This window comes from Bidens hawaiensis, unplaced genomic scaffold, assembly GCF_021521415.1.
Source record: "Bidens hawaiensis isolate Kalapana, Puna unplaced genomic scaffold, B.hawaiensis_p1.1 tig00043655_1, whole genome shotgun sequence".
Taxonomy (NCBI): Eukaryota; Viridiplantae; Streptophyta; class Magnoliopsida; order Asterales; family Asteraceae; genus Bidens; species Bidens hawaiensis.
In genome coordinates, this window is record NW_027497749.1 from 33,082 (window position 1) to 57,463 (window position 24,382).

The 24,382-nt window shown below is 31.8% G+C and overlaps 1 pseudogene; it reads left to right on the forward strand.

Annotated features, from left to right (window-relative positions):
* The first annotated feature begins 1,388 nt into the window (after positions 1 to 1,388).
* Positions 1,389 to 16,682, forward strand: LOC143594457 (uncharacterized; annotated as a pseudogene).
* Positions 16,683 to 24,382: the final 7,700 nt, after the last annotated feature.

Genomic DNA, 24,382 nt, shown 5'->3' on the forward strand with positions numbered 1-24,382 from the left:
AAATTACATCAAAGATTTACAATATTTAAATTATAAAACATACTAATTTAAGATTTAGATTTTTATGTAAACGTTGACTTTTAAACTGTTGACTCTTTCCAAAAATTGTTACTATTATTTGGATATGTTCATGCATTTAATTTTTTCCCTTTTCTATGTATTGTTAAATTTCAACTTTAAAATAACTTAGAAAGGTAATCTTCACCTTACTTAAATATGTTGATCAACCTTTCATTGTAATCTATAAACTCTATTACAAGATATGTTTTCAAAAATGTTTCCCAATTTAGTTACCAATTTATGTAACCAAGAAAGAATATTTTGCTAAGGTTTTTCATATAGCCTAAAATACATTATTGGTCAAAGTATATTGAAACTTTCAAAATTGTGAGCACGTATTGGACTACTTATATGGATTATAGGTGAAACAAAAGACAACAACTTTCAAACTTTATGAAACTAAACTATCATATTGAATAAGATTGACACAGTTTCAAATTCTAATTTAGATTGAGACAGATTAAATATGAGTATGCATTTAACATTTTCCAAATTAAATATAGAGATTTTCCATCTATAATATCAAATTAACATTTTAAAATTTTTAACAAAATACTAAATATATATTTCAACTACATATACAGATTAAATAGGAATGTAAACAAAAAAAAGTTTTAGGCTCTAAGAAGTAAATATTTGTTGTTATTAATTTACAATGAAAGATTTACAAATAATTGAAATTTATAAGATACAAACCATAATAGAGATTTTGATTAAATCTTTACTTTTATAATTTTTAACTATTTCCAAGAAATTGTAATTATTCTCCGGATATTTGAATGCATTATGTATTTTTTTTTCTTTTTTATGTATTGTTTTATTTCAACTTTACAAAAATTTTGAAACTTAATTTTTACCTTACTTAAATATGTTGATAAACTTTTATAATATAATGAAGATCAAATTAACATTTTCAAAATTGTTACAAATTACTAAATATATATTTCAACTACTTATATAGATATTAAAGAGCAATGAAATCAAAAATATATTTTATGCTATATGAAATAAAACAGAAATTTGATCAACATAATTTATATTTTTAAGTTTACTTTTACTTTTAAAGTGTTTAGTCTTTTCAAAATAATGTTAAGATTCATTGGATAATTGGTTGCATTCTGTTTTTATCCGGTTTTATCCCTTCTCTGGATAGCTTTTTCAAAAAAGTTTCCTAATTAACCTTCCAATTTCTCTAACCAAGAAATAATATTTTTCTTCAACTTTTCATATTGCCTAAAATAGATTGTTTTTTTCGTCTATAAGTATTCTCCCACATGCCCACAATTGTGCACGCTCACATTCACTTTGTCTTACTTTCTTGTGAAGTCATGGAGCACGGGTGTAATCTAACACTTTATGTTGTAATACATTATTTATTTAAAGCAGGTTATAAGTATTGAATTTTTTTGACACGTGCATCATTTCACTACAAAAAAATTGGCCTAAGACAACCTTTATTTCGTAAAAAAAGTTGCATTAGGTGAAGTTGCATTAGATTTAGTGCAACCTTTTTGTTAGATAACGCAACTGTTTCTTTCAAATGCAACACTTTTAAAGGGTTGCATTTGAAAGAAACAGTTGCATTATCTAATAAAAATGTTGCATTAGATCTAATGCAACTTCACCTAATGCAGCTTTTTTTGTGAAATAAAGGTTGCCTAAGGCCAATTTTTTTGTAGTGTATATTGTTACAGAAACATCACATATTTGAAGGATTTGGATTTGGCACGTCGTGATTACACTCTGAAAGTTCATGTAATCCGTTTATGGAAGCAGCCTTTGTATAATAATCCAGATCAGTTTTACTCAATTGAAATGATTGTTGTGGATGAACATGTATATCTTCATCCATTAAATTTATACATTTTGTTTTTAATTATTTTGTATTTTTCATATCTCTTTGACTTGTACATTTTACTTACAGGGAACCACAATGCAAGCTAATGTTCTTAGAAGATGGTTTCCCAAATTTGAAAGTCTTCTTAATGAATCAGGTTATTTTTACTATCATCTTATTTTTATAGTCAACAATATTACTTTTACTTATAGATTGATATCATATTTGATTTCTTATTTGTTACTATATTACATTTGAATTTGTATTATAAATTTTTACTAAATATTGATAACATTTACTATAGTTGTATTGATTGTTTATACAAATTTTTATAATGGTTGTTTACACTCTATTTTTGTCTTCATTGTATTTGTATTATTTTTAAACATAGGTTATAAAATTAGTATGTAAAATTAATTATTTTTAGGAATATTTGTCAAATTGTACTTGAATTATAATTATTTGTATTTTGTAGATTTTAATTTTTAGTGAATAGAGTATAACCTATTTTAATATTTTCTACTTTTTTAAGTTATTATTAAAATCTCTAAATAATTGTTAGATATGATTAATGAATCAGCTTATTTGTAATATTAACTTATATTTTTACTAAAGATTACTTTTACTTTGCACAATTGATATCACATGTTGATTTCTTATTTGTTTTTAGTTTATGTTAGAAGTTTTATAAAAATCACAAAGTAATGGTTTAATTAAATCTAATTTACACTTATATAATTTTACTTTTGTAGATTGCTATTTCATTGTGAGGCCTACAATTGGTTTGAATGACTCAAAGTACAAATATGTGAACAGCCAAAACAAGCTGGGGATTTTTGCTAACAGTGATGTGTTCCCATGTTTTGATTTCTCTGGTCCAGTATATGAGTTCTGTTTCACAGATTTTAAGGATATCATTGAAAAAATTGTTCTTGATAATCAAGCTTTAGGTAAAGAGATTTTATATTGTACATGTATTATTTTTCTATTTCCTTTTACTTTTTATGTGTTAATTTACAATTTGTTTTTTTAAATGTTATTGGTTTTGTTGCTGATGTTAAAGATGTGAAGAAATTCAAGACATCAAAGGGTAAAGACACAAAGAAAGTCAATGTCATTCTTCAAGATCTTGAGTATGTATTTACTCTTAATATTTTATAATTTTAAATTTAGTTTGGAAAGTATTTTTGTTGAAATATTATTTTTAATTCTGTTTTGCAAGGATGAATTCAATTTACCTTTCTATGTGGGATTCTTATGCTGATTCTGTTTTAGAGCACTGGCAAAACAGACATGAAAATGGTGTTATCGTTGTTGTACTCCAGTTTGACACATTGAAGTACTTTGGACGTTTCGGTTATGTGAACAACTGTTTTAATGTTTCAAAGCTTTTTGTGAATTCTGACATTGTTGAAATTACTTCATTTCGAAACAGGTTTTATACATTCATTATTAAAGATTCATATTACAATCTAATTTGTTTTTGCAGATTCTTTATTTTACTCACTAAATTTATCAATATTTTTCAGCCTTCTTCAAAACTCTGCTGGTTCATCATGTTCCACCCAATAATCTAGGTTATCTGGAATGTTTTTATCCCTCTATGATGAATATGTTGTAAGGAGCGAATTTGTTAACATAGCTGAGATAACTCTAAATGAGTAAACTTTATCTGCCTTTTTTTAATATTTAATATTTATGTTATGTTATAATAGAGTTAATATAAATACAGGTGAAGTCTGTGGTTATTGTTGGTACTGTTCGGATGATACAAGAAGAATTGTCATGGTATTATTTTGCTTGTAAAACTTGTCACATGAAGGTTACAAAAAAGTGTGATGGTGATGAACATACTGTTGGTGTTTTGGTTGATCAAGAAGATGTTTTTGAATGTAAAACAGAGACTTGCAATAATACTGTTATTGAAGTTGTTGAAAGGTTATATTATATTTAAATTTTGTCAACATATTTTTCTTATAATCATAGTATGTTACATGATTTATTTATTTATGCAGGCTGAAACTCCCATTGGTGGTTCAGGATTCCACAGGAAGTGTGTCTTTGACAGTTTTTGACAGAGAAGCTTCGAAAATTCTCAACACTTCTACTAAAGCTTTAGTTGAAAAACATGTTGCTGTAAGATATCATTGTTACTTTGTAATTTTTCTGCTTTATTTTTTTCATTTTAATAACTATTTGATGTTAATATTGTTGTGAAATGTTACAACAGGGTGGTGATAAAGCGTTGTATCCTGATGAGTTTGATGGTCTTGTGGGGAAAAAGTTTGCATTTCGGATTGATATTACCGACTTTAATCAGAAAAACAACTTCTGGGTTTTTGGTGTTTCAAAAATCATTGATGATGGTGAGATATTATCTTTGAGCTTAAAAAGAAGTCAAACAATTCTGAGGTAATAAATTTGCATTTAAATTTATTCAACATACATTTTTAATTTCACCAAAAAACTGTGATGGTAAATATTTTAAATTATAGGTTGATGACTCTGCATGTTTGACCAACTGTTTGGATGATAGTCAGTCTTAAGATACACTGAACCCCAATGTATGACCTTTATACAATTCTAATTATTTCAACTATTTACAGTATTACATATTTATTTCAACCTGATATAAATATAATTTTTTATATTTGAAGTTCATATTGTGTTTGTAAATACATATTAGGTTGATAATCTTGGTGGTATTGACTCAAGTCAAGCTCTCAAACCAATGGTTATTAACATCAATTTAACTTTAATTTTTCCATTTATTTATAGAAAAAGCAACATTTACTTACAAGCTTATTTTATAAATTTATAGGCTGTTGTTGAAGTTATGGATGATAATGTCATTACTCCAGCTGGAAAACAAAGTAATGACAAACAAATTGAGAAGCCTGATGTTTGTGAGACTGCAACATTTAAGAGGAAATCCAAAAAACCAACTTCCAAGAGAAATTTGATGAACACTTACGATGTTGTTGAACTTGGGGATATGTCTACCACTAAACCTGTTTCTGATGGCAAGCCTGCCCTGCTAATCCCCAAGCTCGAAAAATGAAGTGTTTATTTTTATGTTTCTAATGTTACTCTATGTAATTTTGAAGACTTTTTAATTATCTATGTTGTTTTAGAACTATTTTCAGATCTTGGAATCATTCCAAGGTTTATGGTTTTATTGTTGTATTTCCTGTTGTGTACTTTTTGGTTTAAGACTATTTGAAAATGTATCACTATGTTATGTTTTTTAATTAACTTTATGTTTGTTTTGTGTTTATATTTTAAAGTATTACATATTTTTATGTTACCAAAAACTTTATTTTGTTTTAAATTTTCAACTTATATATTCATTTAAAAAGTTTTAAGTTTTTTGTCACTCAATATAAATTTCTTAATGAAAACTAAAATGTAATGTTTTCAAATGTTATATAAAGTTTTTTGTTATAGAATACCAATTTTATGTTTTGTTCATTTAATTATTTAAATACCATGTTATAAATTACCTTTTCTTTTTAATACAACTACTAATTTTAGATTCAAAAATTACATTTTGTACAGATCACAATCAAAAAACTGTTGAAGCAAAGTTTATGAGACAGAAAAGAAAACTTGAAATGACTGTTAAAAAAACCCAACAATTAAGCCCACGATGCAATATCGAAGGTTATTTTCGTAACATAGTTATTTAGTAATAATAAAATTAGATATGTTTATTAACAACAGTTATAATTTTTTTTTCATACAGATTCACAGATAATAAGCCCACAATCTACCACCTCAAATGGTATAATTTTTTTTTAATTTATATCTTCTTATGTAATTACAATTTGTAATTACAATTTATATTATTCACATATAGTTTTAAAGAAAGAAGACAAAATAGAAAACAAAAGATGTACTCACCAAATTTAAGCAAAAATTTTCAAGGTAATATAATTAAATCTATTGTCCTTTATAATACATCCATCATAACAAAACACATTCATGAATTTGCAGGATCTTTGGAAGACATCAATTTCAATTTCAACCTTCAAATAAAACAACCAAATAAGCACCATGGAAAGGAAAATTATGTTTCTTATCAATCAATTACAAATGTTCATAACGTTATTGCTTCTTCAGATTATAATATTACACAACCACTTTCTAATATTACCAACGGTAAGTAACTATACTTGTCTTTTATACTTTTCCTTTAGATGATGATACATATTTTAATTTATATGTGACTACTTACTTATAATTGTTTTGTATATATATTATAGTGTCTTATATAGAAATGATGATAACACCGGTCCACAAATCTCTCGGCTGATCAGAAAACAATATCTTAATTCAAAAAAAGCAACAGCTCAATCTTCTAACGCAAGGAATATTAAAGCATCTTCATCCAAATCAAAAAAACAAAATATATCTAATACATCTACATCAGATGTAATAGAACAATATCAAGATGATGATGATGATGTAGAATTAATGAATCAAATATTCTCTGGTAAATCTAAAGGTAAAAAATATTCTTTATTTTATTATATTTTTTTAACATATCAAATTTTACTATCTTATAATGAAGTATTAATAAATGTAGTAAATAATTTGTATCGGATTATTTAGATCATGGAAATCAAAGTCATGTATGTGAAAAATGTAATGCAAAATTGTGGAAGGATGAAGCGTTACGAAGTAGACAAAGAAAGAATAAATCAAGCTTTAGTTTATGTTGCGGATACAACAAAGTTCATCTTCCAAATTTTAAAGAACCTCTATCCATTTATAAACGTCTTTTTAGTGGTTTGGATTCAAAAAGCAAACATTTTTTAAAAAACATTCGTCGATACAATTCAATGTTTGCTTTTACATCAATGGGTGGAAAAGTTGATTCCTCCCTAAACCGAGGTAAAGGTCCTTTTATTTTTAGATTGAGCGGTGAAAATTACCATTCCATTGGAAGTCTTCTACCAACAGACGGTTCAAGCGCTAAATTTTCTCAGTTATATATATATATATATATGATACTGAAAATGAGGTAGCAAACAGACAAGAATGTTTAGGGTATGTTTTCTACTTAGTTAACAGAATTATATTTTATATGATTTATAGTTTTCACAATAGCTAACTAGTTTTTGCATTACATATATTTTTTTTCAGTAAATCCAACAAGGCGTCGACAGAAGCATCTGAAACTTTAGATGTAGAGATTATTCAGGAGTTGAAAAACATGTTAGATGCACACAATGAGTTGGTGAAATCTTACCGAATGGCCCGTGACTATTTTCAAAGCAATCCTCATGTTGATTTAAAGTTACGCCTTATTGCAAAAAGAAATAAAGATGGAAGAACATATAACTTGCCAACTGCTTCTGAGGTTGCTGCTTTAGTTGTTGGAGACATTGACATGTCACTTGAACCTAGAGATATTATTGTCAAGACCAAAGAGGGTTTCTGCAACGTATTAGTGAATTACATCCCTCTTATGTGCCACTTCAGTATCCGATTATTTTTATTTATGGTGATGATTGTTACAGAATTGACATTCCTCATCGTGATGTTTCTTGTTCAAACACCACTAAAACACGCTTATGCACAATGAGAGAGTTTTTCTGTTACATGATTCAAGACAGATTGAATCATTATTCATTGATTCTACTTTCTAGGCGCCTTTTTCAACAATTTTTAGTTGATGCGTATACAATGATCGAAAGTGAAAGACTCTTTTTCATACGTAATCAGCAAAAGAAATTAAGATGTGAGACTTATGAGAATCTCCGTTCTTTTCAAAATCAAGGCAACAACGATCTGTCTACAGTTTGTTAGCGTGTTATACTACCTTCTTCCTTTACTGGCAATGCCCGTTACATGTTGCAAAATTATTTAGATGCCATGTCTCTTTGTAAGTGGTATGGTTATCCAAATTTTTTCATTACAATTACATGTAACCCTAAATGGCCAGAAGTTAAAAGATTTTTAGAAGACACAATGCTTAATGCCGAAGACAGACCTGATATTTATGTTGATTATTCAAAATCAAATTGGATTCTATCATTAAAGACATCAAGGAGAATTCAATACTTGGAAAGGTCCAAGCAAGTACTTTTTTCTCGTTATTTCTACCAATCATCAACAAACATATATGTATGCTACCAAACCGTATTAAGGAAAATAATTATACATATCAAATATATTATCATATATCACATAATATATATAATTAGCATACCATCCTACATAATAATATATTACATACCAAGCCTTATACACATAAGGCAAACAGTTTAAAAAAAAATTGTCTTGAGTTCACCATAACCATACCATTACATATCAAAAACATGAAAAACAAAGTTTTCACCACCACCACCTGAATTCACCAGCACCCATCACCTGCATCAACCACCAGCCACCACCTATATTCAAAGTATAGCCAAAACTAAAAACATTATAACTTAAATGCTTAAATGTTGTTATAATTTTCTCAAATAATCTAAAACTACTATAATAATATGTATTTTCAAGGCTTATTATTAAACCGTAACTAACTTATTGAAATGCTTTATATATTTGAACCTAAATCTATACTAATAAAACTCTAATATTAAGCAAACAAAAACATCTATTAAAATTTCTTATTTATGGGGTGTTTGGAATTCCTTATTTTCATAACTTATAACTGATAAAATTTTTGCTAAAGTTAATAAGGTGTTTGGCAAACCATAACGCCTTTTGGATTTTAAGTTATGGTTAAAGCAAAATATATGAGGTTTCAAAACTTAGGAATCTCTAACTTATTAACTTCATTGATTTGAATTACCTATTACACCCTTTAACCCTCAAAAACCATTACACTCATTTTAAAAAAGAGTGTCTATTTTGGTCATTTTGATTTTTCTAAACAAATAACCTAATCCAACCTTATAACACTATAATTCCTAACAAAAACCATTACATAGCCTTATAATTCCTGTCAACAAAAAGTCCCTTTTCACTTAGATAAGCTATCCTAAACACACCCTTACATATATACATACATACATATCCATACATATCCATACTTAACCAATTACCCTACTACCATAGTTACATACATACCTACAATCACTAATCCTCGTCTACCGAGAGTACGATCATAGTCCGCTGTCTATACCTATACTCAAGGTTGTGAACACGTAAAAAGGTCCGCAGTCCTTACCTATGTTCGCCAGTTATGGTACGTGCAAGGTCCGCAGTCCTTCCCTATACCATCCTATATTGACAATATGTACAAGGTCCTCAGTCCTTCCCTATGTTGCAACCTAAACCATAGCACGTACGAAGTCCGCAGTCCTCCCCTATGCTACCACAACACAAATATAGCACGTATAAGGTCCGCAGTCCTTTCCTGTGCTGACGCCTATCTACATTACGTATAAGGTCCGCAGTCCTTATCTACGTTGGCTTCTATCTCCTATAACACGTATAAGGCCCACCGTCCCTATCTACGTTTACATCTATCATCTGCATCACGTATAAGGCCCGCAGTCCTTAACTACACCATCACCTACCAAGTCTACGTCCAACAGAAGTTAGAGGGATTCACCATCCTAACTTACTATGTCGAACGTAGGACTCACATACCATTAGTGTACCTGTATACACATACTTCACATATACAATAATTACATTATAGCATAAGAACACTCTAGGCGTTCTTTACATCATTCATTTAACAACCATACCCCTTGTCGATACGTGCAATATCCGAAGATCGTTCACGCCCCGACAAGTGTTCATTTGTAATGTTCATACATCTTCCATATATAATATTCGTACCTTTATTTATAACCTGACAGTACGCGCAATAACCGAAGATCGTTCGTGTACCGACAAGCAATCATTCATATCTATCACATATATCACATATGGCATACACTTATCACTTAGGATAAATGTATTAACAACACATCGAGTATGCACACAGCCCCGAAAACATCACAAGGAATGGGGCTAGAAACTCACCTGAACTCGGTTACTTCTTCTGCTAACGGTTTCTCCTTCTTGAGCTGTGCGCGTCTAACTGTTTAATACTTACAGTATTAAGTACCGCTCTAGTCATCTCATTGCTACTTAATTAGTCTTACACGTCTAAGCTGTTTTACTTCATTAAATCATTACCTGGTTAGTTAATCGTTACTCATTAACCTTTAAAGGTATCTTTCATAAATTGCCAAACTCCAAGGGCTGTTATGTAATTATATAATTCTTTTCTAAGTCCAGGGACCATTCTGTCTTTATATTAAACTCCTAGTTCGTTACTTTTCCCTTAACGAATTGGGTAAAGAATCATCCTCTGATTCGCTAAGCTCCCATAACGAACTAGCTAACGAATCACCCTCTGATTCGCTAAGCTCCCATAACGAACTAGCTAACGAATCACCCTCTGATTCGCTAAGCTCCCATAACGAACTAGCTACGAATCACCCTCTGATTCGCTAAGCTCCCATAACGAACTAGCTAATGAATCACCCTCTGATTCGCTAAGCTCCCATAACGAACTAGCTAAAGAATCACCCATAACGAATCACCCATAGTTCTTATCCAGACTTTGACTCAAGGGTCAAAGTCAAAATCGTCAAGAACAGCAAATAGTCAACAGATCTTAGATCTGCAATTAAACCTTCGTTTCTTAACCAAATATCACGATTTTGGTATCAACGGAATCGTCTGACCAGCACCTACAAACCCCAACCATCAAATCGGCCTAACTTCGATGTTTAAGGGGTGCGATTTAGGCATATAGGTTACGGGTTCTTTTAGGTTAACAATTAACCTATCAAATGCTAATCAGTTCCAGTAATATTTGTTATTTTGGGTTCGTTTATAACAAACTAACACAGATCTATGATTTCCAAAATCAAACCGAACCTATACGAACGATTTCTAACTATAAACGTACCTTGAACGAGTCAAACTACGAACACGGTTAAGCCTTGATGTTGTTTTGGTCCGTCACGACGTTCCAGCACCAACAAGCTCGGGTTTTCGCCTTCGGATCTTGGTTCGGGTTATAAGATGGTGTTGTGTGTGTTTTCTAAGGTATAGGCTAGTGTGTAGATTAGGATAAAAATGGAAAGGATTAGGGTTTAAGGGGTATTTATACTCCCTTAAGCCCATGGACCTAAGGCCCATCTTTCCCTTTTGGTCCATAATTAAGTCCATCTAAAAGCCTACTTATCCTATCATATTTTATTATTATTACTATCCGAACGAAAAATTGGGATGTTACACCATGATACTAGATCTGCCATTTGTTTTTTCAGAAAACTTTAAGAAGAAAGTTCAAAATATGTGGTGTTCATCTTTCATTTGACATATATTAATACTTTGTAAACAAAATCTTCTAAATCTAAACATTTAATTCGTAACCAGACTTTTGGTTTTCCAGCTTCCATCATAATTACTTTTGACGGCTCTAGGTTATTATTCCCACTGACCTTTCATTTCTGATTTGACCTATTTCATATTAACTTAACTATATATTATGCCATATATAGTAATCCATCATATCTTCCCACATTTTATATTAATTACAAAGTTTCTATAAACATTAAATGTCTTTTTTGTATTAGACTTTAATTTAATACACTTATTTTTGCTATTCATTTTTATGTCACAATCTGATATGTTTGTTTATCTTTTTATATAGTTGTATATACAGTGGAGTTTCAAAAACGTGGGTTGCCTCATGCTCATCTGTGTTTATTTAAGCATGCTGATCACAAACTTCCAACAGTTGAACATATTGATCCATTTATTTCAGCTGAAATACCAGACAAAAAGTTAGATCCAGAATTGTATTATCTTGTAAGGGAGTTCATGATTCATGGTCCGTGTGGCATTGCAAATAAGAACTGTCCATGCATGATTGACGGAAAATGTTCAAAAAATTTCCCAAAAAAATTCCATGAATTCACATCAATTGACGGTGATGGTTATCCCGTATACAGAAGACGAAATAATGGTTTTTTTTGTTGAGAAGTCAAGTGTGATGTTGGATAATACAAGCGTTGTGCCGTATAACAAAACACTCTTAAAAGATATCAAGCACACATCAACGTTGAGTGGTGCAATCAAGCCGGTTCCATCAAATATTTGTTTAAATATATAAATAAAGGCCATGATAGAGCATCGGTTTGTTTTGTACCAACCAATCAAGAAAATCACAATCAAGAAAACATTGATGAAATCAAAGACTACTATAGTTGTAGATATATATCTGCATGTGAAGCATTATGGAGGATTTTTTCATATGATATACATTATAGGACTCCCTCAGTGTTTAGGCTTCCTTTTCATCTACCTGGTCAACAGCAGGTTATTTATGAGTCGTTTGATGATCTTGATGACATATTAGATAAACCTTCTGTTGCTTCCTCAATGTTTTCAGAGTGGTTCAAATGCAATCAAAATTATCCAGAAGCATGTACTTTAACTTATGTTGAATTTCCTACAAAGTTTGTTTGGAAAGCCGACAAACGTTATTGGAAACCAAGGAAAAAAGGATTTTCCATTGGCAGAATTCATGCAGTCTCTCTTTCTCTTGGTGAAGCTTATTATTTAAGAATTTTGTTGAACAAGGTAAAAGGTCCAACAACATTTGCTCAAATTCGAACAGTCAACTCTGTTGAATATCCAAAATTTAGAGATGCGTGTTATGCATGTGGCCTTTTGGATGATGATAATGAATACGTTGAAGCAATTGTAGAAGCAAGTTTTACTGGCACTGGTTATTACTTAAGAAGTTTATTTTGCACATTGCTTATGTCGGAGAGCATGTCTAGACCTGAATTTGTTTGGGAAAGTACGTGGAGTTATTTGTCAGATGATATTTTATACAAACAGCGTATTGTTTTAAAGCATCTAGGTATTAAAATTTATATCATGATTTAATTTCCTGTTTTATTATCTCTATTTAAAAATCTATATTTAATTTATTTTTTGTGTAACACATACTTTTAAAATGTACAGATTTAGAACTTAATGAAGAACAACTCAAAAACCTTACATTGTTTGAGATAGAAAAGTTTCTATTAAGAAATAATTCTACTCTAAAAAAGTTTTCTACCATGCCTTTTCCTAATAAAGATTCCATCTCTTCTGCAAATAATCTTTTACTTAGTGAAGAACTAGCTTATGACAATGTGATGTTAGCTCAATAGTTTGAACAACTGTTTTCTTCATTTACTGATGAGCAGCATTCTGTATATGAAGAAATCATTGAAGCGGTTGATAAGAATAAAGGTGGGGTATTTTTTGTTTATGGTTATGGTGGGACTGGAAAAACTTATCTTTGGAAGACCTTATGTACATCTATAAGATCTCAAGGAAAAATTGTTTTAAGTGTTGCTTCAAGTGGAATCGCTTCACTTTTGTTATACGGAGGTAGGACTGCACACTCCTGGTTTCACATCCCAATTAATTTGGTTGAGGATTCATTTTGTTACATAAAGCCAGATAGCGATCTTGCATATTTATTAAGAGAAACCTCACTAATTATATGGGATGAAGCACTGATGGTACACAAGCATGGGTTTGAAGCTTTGGATAGATCATTAAAAGATATTTTAACATCCGCATCAGGAGCTTCTTCAAATTTACCATTTGGTGGAAATGTGATTGTTTTTGGAGGAGACTTTAGACAAATATTACCGGTTGTCCCAGGTGGAAGTAGACAACAAATTGTCAATTCATGTTTAACTTCTTCTTCCATTTGGAGAAATTGCAAAGTCCTTAAGTTGACAAAAAAACTGAGGTTAAGTACTGTTGGTGCATTTTGTGACCGTCGCTATGCAATTCTGACCAGCGGAGACGCCAGAGGCGAAGTTAGAACAACTTCGTCGTAGGCGAAGTTATAACAACTTCGCCTACTGGCCCAAGCCCAAGCCCGCGAAGTTGTTTTGTCTATATATATATGTGTCTTGTTTAGGTTTCAGTATCCAGAAAGTTAGAATTTTGTGTGTTCAGTTCAATTGTTTAGAGAGAAACAGAGAGGGAGAGTCGTGTAGGATGACCCGAGGTAGAGCTCACCTCGGGTCGGCCGTGTCTTTGTTTTTGTTCGGTTTGTAACGTGGTTTGGTGATTATATAAAAGATCTGCAGATTTGTTTATCCCATTCGTGTGTTTGTTCGTGTGTTTGTTTGAGTGTAATCGTGTTCTTCGTCTTCTACACCATTAAACGAGTCTAGGAGGATTCCGCACTCCTAGACCTCGTGTGGATCTCGTATCGATCAGCGACGCCCCGGGGGGGCTTACAAGTGGTATCAAAGCCATAGGCTCTTATGCTATGGTTCGAGATCTGCGTTTTGGTGTTTCTGGCACGTTTCTGATGCGTTTTTGGCAGAACAGCCGCAGTAGGCGAAGTAATTAGGGTTCAGGCGAAGTTGTCGCTTAAATTTTAGGGTTTAGGCGAAGTTAGCAGCCATGCGAAGTTATAGCCAGGCGAAGTTAATGAGGGGCGAAGTTGACTTTTAGAAGAAGTTGACTTTTGGGCGAAGTTAAAAAAAAAAATTGTTTGGAGTCTTCGTCTGTATGGCCAGGTGTACACGATTATTGTGAGACCGAAAGTGTTGTTCCGACAACGAGTGAAACTTGTTATCTCTTGGTCTTACGTGTGAACAAATACGGGTCAACTCTGGATATGGAGTTGAGGTTGTGAATGGGATATTGATTGAAACTGGATGTTGACACATATTTGGGTGTTTTTGGGCAAAGAAATTGTTGTTGTTCGAGGTTGACCAACTGAAGAAAGTCAAATTGAACTGAAGGTTTTCGTCATCACTGGATTGCGGTCAGAGCATATTATTTATGTTATTTTCAAGGCGTTCGAGAATTGGATCCTGTTACAATTTTGGAACAAGTTGGATTTAATCGGGAATTAAAGTGTTAATGTTCTTGATCATTATCCCTAGTGATCGAAGATGCTTCGGATTAATTAATGGTCATGTGTGTTAGATTCTGTCAAGGTGGTTTTGTGATGAAATTGATCACTTGATGTTGAGTAGTTGAAGATTGAACCTTATCTTACTATACAATTCCGACGTGTTGGTGAAGTTGTGGAGGGAGCACAACTTCACGTGTTGGTGAAGTTAGAAGAACTTCACGTGTTGGTGAAGTTAGAAGTACTTCACGTGATTGGTTGAGATGATCAATGAGGCACGGGGATGCATGCATGTCAAAGACCTCAATCATTATAGTCGGAGAAGCTTACACTGAAGGGGAGATCTGATATGGAAGACGCCGGGTGATTGGTAGATTTGTGAAGCTACAAGACAGTTTCAGACACAGCTGGTTGAAGACAGGATGGATGTTGCATGTATGTGTGAAGTTCAAGTTTGAAGATCACAGTGCAATCGAGTCCTACAAGAAGAAGCAAACAGAAGATCATCAGTTAAGAGGGAGTCTGTTGGTGCATGTTTTGTAACAGATGATCTTTTGTGTTTGTTAGAATTGAGAGCAACGATCAAAGGGGAGTCTGTTGGTGCATTTTGTGACCGTCGCTATGCAATTCTGACCAGCGGAGACGCCATAGGCGAAGTTAGAACAACTTCGCCAGAGGCGAAGTTATAACAACTTCGCCTACTGGCCCAAGCCCAAGCCCGCGAAGTTGTTTTGTCTATATACATATGTGTCTTGTTTAGGTTTCAGTATCCAGAAAGTTAGAATTTTGTGTTTTCAGTTCAATTGTTTAGAGAGAAACAGAGAGGGAGAGTCGTGTTGGACGACCCGAGGTAGAGCTCACCTCGGGTCGGCCGTGTCTTTGTTTTTGTTCGGTTTGTAACGTGGTTTGGTGATTATATAAAAGATCTGCAGATTTGTTTATCCCATTCGTGTGTTTGTTTGTGTGTTTGTTTGAGTGTAATCGTGTTCTTCGTCTTCTACACCATTAAACGAGTCTACGAGGATTCCACACTCCTAGACCTCGTGTGGATCTCGTATCGATCAGCGACGCCCCGGGGGGGCTTACAAGTACCTCAATCCATTCAAGTGAAATTGAGCAAACTAAAATGTTTGCACAATGGCTTTTGGATATAGGCGAAGGTAATGTTGGTGGTACCAATGATGGTGAAGCACAAATAGAAATACCAGAAGATCTTCGTATCAGACATTCATGTGATCCAGTTTCAGAATTAATAGACTTTGTCTATAACAAAATTTCAAAAAACAAAATTATTTTCATGAAAGAGCAATACTTGTTCCAAAAAATGATATTGTTCAAGAAATTAATGATCGTTTGCCGTCAATATTTCCTCGAGAAGAAAGGGAATATCTAAGTTCTGATAGTGTATGTCCTACCGACATGATTAATGAGAATTTAGATGAAATTTTATGCTCTCCAGACATTCTTAATGGAATTAAAGCATCAGGTTTGCCAAATCACAAGTTGGTGTTAAAGGTAGGAGTTCCTGTTATGCTACTTAGAAATATTGATCAGAAAAGTGGATTGTGTAACGGTACTCGGTTAAAGGTGGTCTCATTGGGAAAACGTATTATACAAGTGGAGATTATATCAGGTAGTAATATTGGAGATATGCATTATATTCCAAGAATTACTTTAATACCTACCGACAAAAAACTTCACATTAAGCTACAAAGAAGACAATATCCGCTTGCTTTATGTTTCGCAATGACCATAAACAAAAGTCAAGGGCAATCACTATCAAGAGTCGGATTATATTTGAAAAACCCGTTTTCACACATGGTCAATTGTATGTTGCATTATCAAGAGTTACAAGACGAGACGGACTTAAAGTTCTAATTCTAGATAGTGATGGTAATACTTCAAATGAAACATCAAATGTTGTATATAAAGAAGTATTTAGAAGTTTGTAAGTACTTTTCAAAATTTTATCAATATTCATGTTTTAAAACAATTATGGTCAATTATTTTGCACCTCATTATGTTGACATATATTCCACGATCATAATCGTTGAATTCAATCAATATAATTAAAAGCCTTTACTTTAAGCAATGTAATTAAAAGTAGTCCATCATTATAGTACTAAGTTACAAACATTTTAAATTAGCAAAAAGTCTTACATAAAGGCATACATATTAAAAGGTCAAAGTCATGATTACCAAACATAAAACATAAAAAACAAATTGTCTTAATTGTTCACAAAATTAATTATGATTATTTTCCCCTCCCTTTTGTTAAAAGCAAATAAACATTTGTCACCAACATTCAAGTCAAAAGTGGTTAACATACCTTTGAAGTCGTGGACACGGTATCTCGGTTTGTTGTGTGGAGTTTCCACCCGAAGATCACTTTTAAATTCCACACCTTCGTTGTTTCTGATGATCACATTCCTTGCTTTATTCAACTTTGATTTGCTAGCAAAACGATTTGGTAAACGCTGGGAAAAAAATGAAAACATTATATTTTATGGATGCTATATTTGGAGTATAAAATTAAAACTATCACTAATTGTTAGAGAATTACCAAACGATCAACAATTGTTTTCTCGAATTGTAGATCATCATCATCAACCACATTAGCCGCATCATCATTTTCTTCTTCACCATTTGTGCCATCATCAACTTCAACATGAACCTCATTAATCCCACCAACAATTTCTTCATCACCATTGTTACAGGTATCAACATCAACAAAATGCTGCTCATCAACATCAACATTATTTTCAGACTCTTGATTCATTCCCACAGAAGTTACTTCAAAATCAGCATTATTCTCATCAAGATTATCATCAGATTCATCTTCAATAGATTCAAAATCAACATCTATAATTTCTCGAACCCTTTCCGGACATTTAAATGGTGTCAACCTATATTCCATACCATCTCCCTTGAAAGCTGTCAACTTGAAAACATCTCTACCATCATAATCAAATACCATATGCTGTCCCTTTTTCAGTTTTAAAGCTTCAACTACTTTCAGCCAACCCCTCCTAAAATAAAACTTTTCTCCAATGTGAATGATTTTGACAGTACAATCATTCATGTCATCAGCACGTATCGTAAAATATCTGATAGAGATATTTTCGAGGTCTTCAAATCGTTGAACAAACAAAGTTGGCACCACCTTTATATTCAAAAACATTAAAAACTATTTTAAAATTTTCTATACTCTAACTATTACTTTAAAGTCACAATTAGAATACATACTGTATAATCTATGTCAAGATGGAACAGGTTTTTGTAGAATGAATTGTCGTCAGCAGTAACACGAGTTTCATTGAAATGCTGAATTGTGAAACATGAATTTCCATCATCCTTAAAGACCAAAAAATCGTCATAAGCTCACTTCAAGTCCGAAGCAACGTTTTCCCATCCTTTAGTCATCCTATAAGCATTCTTCACATATTTTATTGAAACTGTCCATCTGGATCCACTTTTTGTTCTAATAGTAGTAGAACCAAGTGGATAATTGTATTTTAAAAATAACTCATCGTAGTTTAACGGTAACTTCTGAAATAAACACAAATTCAAAACCGTTTTACATTAATATAGTTATTATTTACTGATACTATTTAAAAAATACAAGGCTTACCATAAAAGTTGCATTAGGGTTTTTTACAATCCTAATAAACCTTGGACCCATCTGACCTGTGAATGATTATAACAGTCAATTTTTGTATTACAGCTTATGTTATCATTCAAACATATCAATAAATAAACACTAACACAATGTCAAAAATAATAAAAACATTTTTTCATTCTGATTATATTTGTTTTCAAAAGCCCTAATTTTATTTATCAAAATACACATACATAATTTTTCATTAAATTTTGTTATGCAATCTACATAAACATAAAGATAACTTATATTAAAACATTAAACTTAAAATATTATTTTAATCATCACCGTCTTTACTAAAAACTTTCACAGTTTCAGTTATTTTAACCTTAATCGACAAAATACTTAGTATGTGAAAAGTAACTCACCAAATATAGAAGATCTTAACAACACGATAATTGATTCTTTGAGTTCAGTCGTATATACTTTCGATGTGGAAGGTGGAAGATTGAAGATGGAAGAGTGATGATAGAAGATGAAAAGGAGTTACTGTAAAGACGTTAGGTTAAACAGTGTTTTATTTGGATTCAAAGTTATATACATAATTATATTGTTAATTTTTATTATTTTATTTTTTATAATACAGTGTAATACAAAAACTAATATGACGTTTTTTTTAAAAAAAATTCTGAACTTTTTAATTTTTCATAAACATTAATTCAATTTTTCTTTTACAATCTTATAGAAAATTAATTATTTATAAAATTGATATGAAATTTACAAATTACTCACATAAATAACATTAATGAAGTTTTTATGTATAGTTGATCCCCTTCATATTTAAAGTTTAATATTTATAAAGAAGTTAAGTGTACTAATTATCATGTAATTTTGTAAATGATACTCTATTAAACTTTGTAGTGAACTATTTCAAAGGCAAAAATGGATGATTCGATAGTCGATACAAACATCAAACCCTCTATAATAATGTCTTTAGAAGTTAGTAAATGAAAACTAGAATCTATATATCTTAACACAATATATTTTAATTGAATTTTATGGTTATATTTGAAGTTGATTTTTATAAATTTCACACATTTTATTATATATTGTTATTAATATGCTTACGAAAAGACATTTTCTCAACCCGTGTAGAACACGGGCACGTAACCTAGTTATATATATATGTGTGTGTTCTATGACTTAAAACTTAATAACTTAGCTTCAAAACATGGATACTTTAAAAGGGTTTTGTATCCCCTAGCTCTAATAGTCTAATTCTTTATTAATATTTATGAGTTCATGATGGTGTACGTATAGCTAGTTATGAGAGTGTAACGTCCTAAATATTCTAATATTAAATAAAGAGAGTTGCGTTAAATTGTCGTGTGTTAAATAGTTAATTAGTATTGAATAAAGAAAAGTCATGGACTTGGATTAATTAATGTGGATTAAAGGGGTAATGGGCCTTAGGTTCATGGGCTTTAAGGGGTATAAATACCTCCTTAAACTATCATAAAACCCTAATCCTCATTTCATCTTTCCATATTTGCCTACACACTCAAAAACACACACATACACTACACCTTATACGGTGGCCGAGAGAGAGAGAGCGAGATCCAAGGCCAAGCAACGTGATTTTTGATACATCGTCACTACACGAGATATATACAAGATCAATAACTCGTAAGCAAGCTAACCTAGATCAAAAGAGCACGTAAAGGTATGTCGTTTACCTTAAAGGTTACGTTTTTATTAACGTTTAACCTTGAAACTTAGAACGAGAATAGAACTTGAAACCGTAGATCTTGTATTGAACGTTTTCGAACTTAAATATCCAAACTTTATGTGTTTTCGGGCTAAATATTATCCAAAACGACCATAGGAATGATCGCTGGTTGGTTAGATGAACCCAAGGATCTCACGTGGAAAGATGATGATTATGGGGGGATTAGGGACGAACAGTGGCTGCAACTGGACAACTTCGCCGCAGCCAAGTTCGCTGCCGATTAACTTCGCCCCAGTATGCTCCCCAGCATATTCGCCTGCATGTTCGCCAAGCATGTTCGCTAAGTAAGTTCGCCAAACTGTAACTTCGCCTGGTGATAAGTTCGTCTAATGATAACTTCGCCTAAAGATAAGTTCGCTAATGTTTAACTTCGCCAAGTTAAGTCCGCCTAAGGCTAAGTTTGCTACTGGTTAAGTTCGCTTACACGTATGTTCGCTTACATTATGACCACTCGCGAATTCAGGAGAGTTAAAATGATAAATTAAAATCCTAATGGAAAATGTGTTAAGACAGTTAATGAAAATAAAATTTTTCCAAGCTGACCTGGCAGCTTAACCCCAGCCAGGGGCTCTGCCCCTTGGACCCTGCTAGGGGTTGCCGCCCCTAGAACCCCGCTGCCAGGGGCGCTGCCCCCGGACCCCCGTTCATTGTGGGTAATAATTGAACTAGGAAGATGATATGGGTAGAGATAGTTGATTGATACGTGTAATTCTTATACAGTTAGTCGCGCACAGCTCAAGAAAGGGATTACGATTAACGGTGAACGTAACCGTATTCAGGTGAGTTTCTAGCCCCATTTTCTTGTTATGTTTTCGGGGCTGTGTGCATACTCGATGTGATAGTTAATACACTTACCTTAAATGGTAAGTGTATGCCACGTATGATTTATGTGATAGATATTGTGTTATGATTGTGAATGAAAGCTTGTCAACACGTGAACGATCTTCGGATATTGCATGTGTCGACAAGGGAGGTATGTACATGAAAGGTGAATGTGTATGATATAAATATATGTACGATATATGAGTATGTAATAATGAATAAAGAAAGTATATGTATGAGTATGTAAAGATAGTATGAACGAAGATGAAGAAAGAGAGATCAGACCCTAATAATATCTGAGATAGAGAAGTAAAAAGGGATCAGACCCTAATAATATCTGAGATAGACAAGAAAGGGATTAGACCCTAATAATATATGAGATAGACAAAGGAAAGATGGATCAGACCCTAATAATATCTGAGATAGAAAAGGAAGGGATCATACCCTAATAATATCTTAGATAGAATGGAAAGTAAATATAAAGTATAAAAGTAATAAAGTATGTACGTATGTATGAAATAAAAGTAAAGTAGTAAAGTAATTATTATGTATCTTCGGATGCATGATTGAAGGTAACTGAATGTATTGTATGATTAACTAGAACTCACTCAGCGTAGCTGACTTTTAGTATGCACGCAGGTGAGTATGATGCGACAGCTGACGTAAGCGGGACACATGGCGGAAGAATAAAAGCCTGGCATCTGAAGATCTGCTATGTTTTATGATTATGTTTTGATTTTGAAAATACAAGAAGAATGCTTTTAGACATGTTTATGATTTGATATGTAATGTTTATGAAAGTTTTATATTCCGCGTAAAGTTTTTAATTAACTCTGATATTTAGAACTGCGTTTATGAGTAAATCCAACACCAAAGTAGGGCTACCGGAGACGGGGCCTTACAGAGAGCATTTTTAATGAGTTCTTTATACCCGTCTTCATTTCTAAAATTTAGAAAAAACATCTAAATAATCACTCAAACTCATTCCCTATCTCCAAACTCCATCTCTAAAGTTTAGTGAAATGATATAGGAAGCTTTCAAATTTAGAGCGTTGCAACAATATTCTTTTTCCAACTACCCTTCTATAATTATATATTAGAAATCAATTTATATTGAAAATGATAATAAGACAAAATAGTTAGGAGTTAAGATTATAAATGAAAGAAAGAGAAAAAAGAATATAAAGATGGTAATGGAGAATGTGTTGGAGAAGGTTATTAAATGATATATAAATTAAAGAAATTATGTTTAATTCTTAGTTAAATTTTAAAGATGGAGCAGAACTCATTGGAAATGCTCTTAGGGGATTAAATCTCGTTATTGATCATTCAATTCATGTGAGTTTATTGAAATTCCACTTAACGAATTTGAATTGAGACCCTGCATTTTGATGCTTTAGTTTAGTTTACTATATGATACTTACGAGGTGTTTGGGATTCCTTATTTTTGTCTCCTTGTGACTTATAACTAATTAAAAAGTTGTATGGGTTTGCTTAATATGTGAGAAGAAAAATTCTATTGATCACAAAGTTATAACTTATGACTTTTCCATAAGTCATAAGAAGATAAAAATAAGAAATTACAAACACCCCCTTAGAGCATCTACAACAACAAACCTCTACAAACGTCACATCTATGCCACATCAGATTTCAAACTTTTCTCAAAAACCTCAATTTATTCTACAACAACAAACATCCACAAACCCATAACATAATATTAAAATAATATTATATATATACATGTTATATATATGTGTGTGGTTGAGAGAGTGGCCCCCTACTTTTTGCCACCTATGATGTTTGGATGAAGTTTGTAGTCACAAACTTTGTGAAGCAAACTTGTAGTCCACAACAAGAAAAGTTGGTATATCTCTTGTTTGAAGTCATCCACATCATCCAAACTTTAGGTTCCACACCTCATTGTGGATGCTCGTATTTTATGTGCTTCTAGATAATTTTGGGGTAGTTGCAAGAATTTGTTGCATGTGTTAAACATTCACAGGGGCAAATCAATGTGTACGAGACCGGGTTCACGAGAACCCACTAAATTTCTAGTTTTATATAGGATGTCTAATTAAAACATGAGAGTGAACCACATAGATTTTGTGAGTGAACATATATCACAATATGAAACCTTGGTCTAGTGGTAAACATCCTTGCTTTTAAATTTGAGAACCTTGGTTCGGTTCCTATTTCCAACGTATATGCTTTTATTAGTGTCTTTACTTATCCAGCCTCACCCTTCTCCACACACAAACATACAGAATATCACTTACAACCATAGTGCAGGTATAAAATATTATGTAATATACATATTATTATTATTAAAAAAGTTATGTTAAACGTTACTAACTGTGACAATTCATCTTAATCAATAGTATGTAGTTAGAACCATATATTTCTAATCCGTTAAAACTCGTTAAACTTAACCCATTAGAACAAGATAGTTATTCCGTTTTTTATCAAACAAGTTATTAGGTTCCAGTCCTAACACGTTAGCTAACCATGAGAACCAATAGTAGGCTTCTTAATAAAACATAAACATGGCAGATGATTCAATTTGTAATGTTTTGAATTTTTCTCGCGATGTTATAATTAATAATGTACATGTATATATGTTTTTACCCCGCTACGAAGCACAAGTTATATTTTACTAGTAATGTTTAAATGTAATTTGTAGGCGTTATAAATACTAACAGATATTATGTATTTTTTTTTGTTTAAATTTTGTAAGCATTATATTTTACTAGCAATGTTTAAATTTGACTTGTTTTTTGTTATTATATATCATTTTTATTACGAGATAAACCTAAACCAACCCAAACCGTCGAAACGACCTGAACCGTTGAAAAAGAGCCGAACCATCGAAATAACCCGAACCGTCAAACCGACCCAAACAGTCAAACTGACTCGAAAAGTGAACCCACTGGAAAAAATTCCTAGATCCGCTACTTAACATTCATATGCATTTGTTCAACTACCAACCTTTCATTATACATAGCCATAAATTATGAAGAAATATTATCGTATAGAGTTATTTAACTAATCATGTCATTTTTTCTAAACACGAATAAGTATATTATTAACTTTTTACAATAAAAAAATTAAAATTTTAAAAAATATATAATTATTAGAAATGAATAATGTAAAGCACCCCCATAATATATGAAATAAAAACTAATATATATATATATATATATATATATATATATATATATATATATATATATATATATATATATGACCTATGTACTAAACACGAACATGACATGATAACTAATCGTGTCATTTTTTCTAAACACAAACACAAGCTTGTTTATTAACAGATTAACACTTAACACACAAAACCTGTTAAGGTTCTGGTTAAA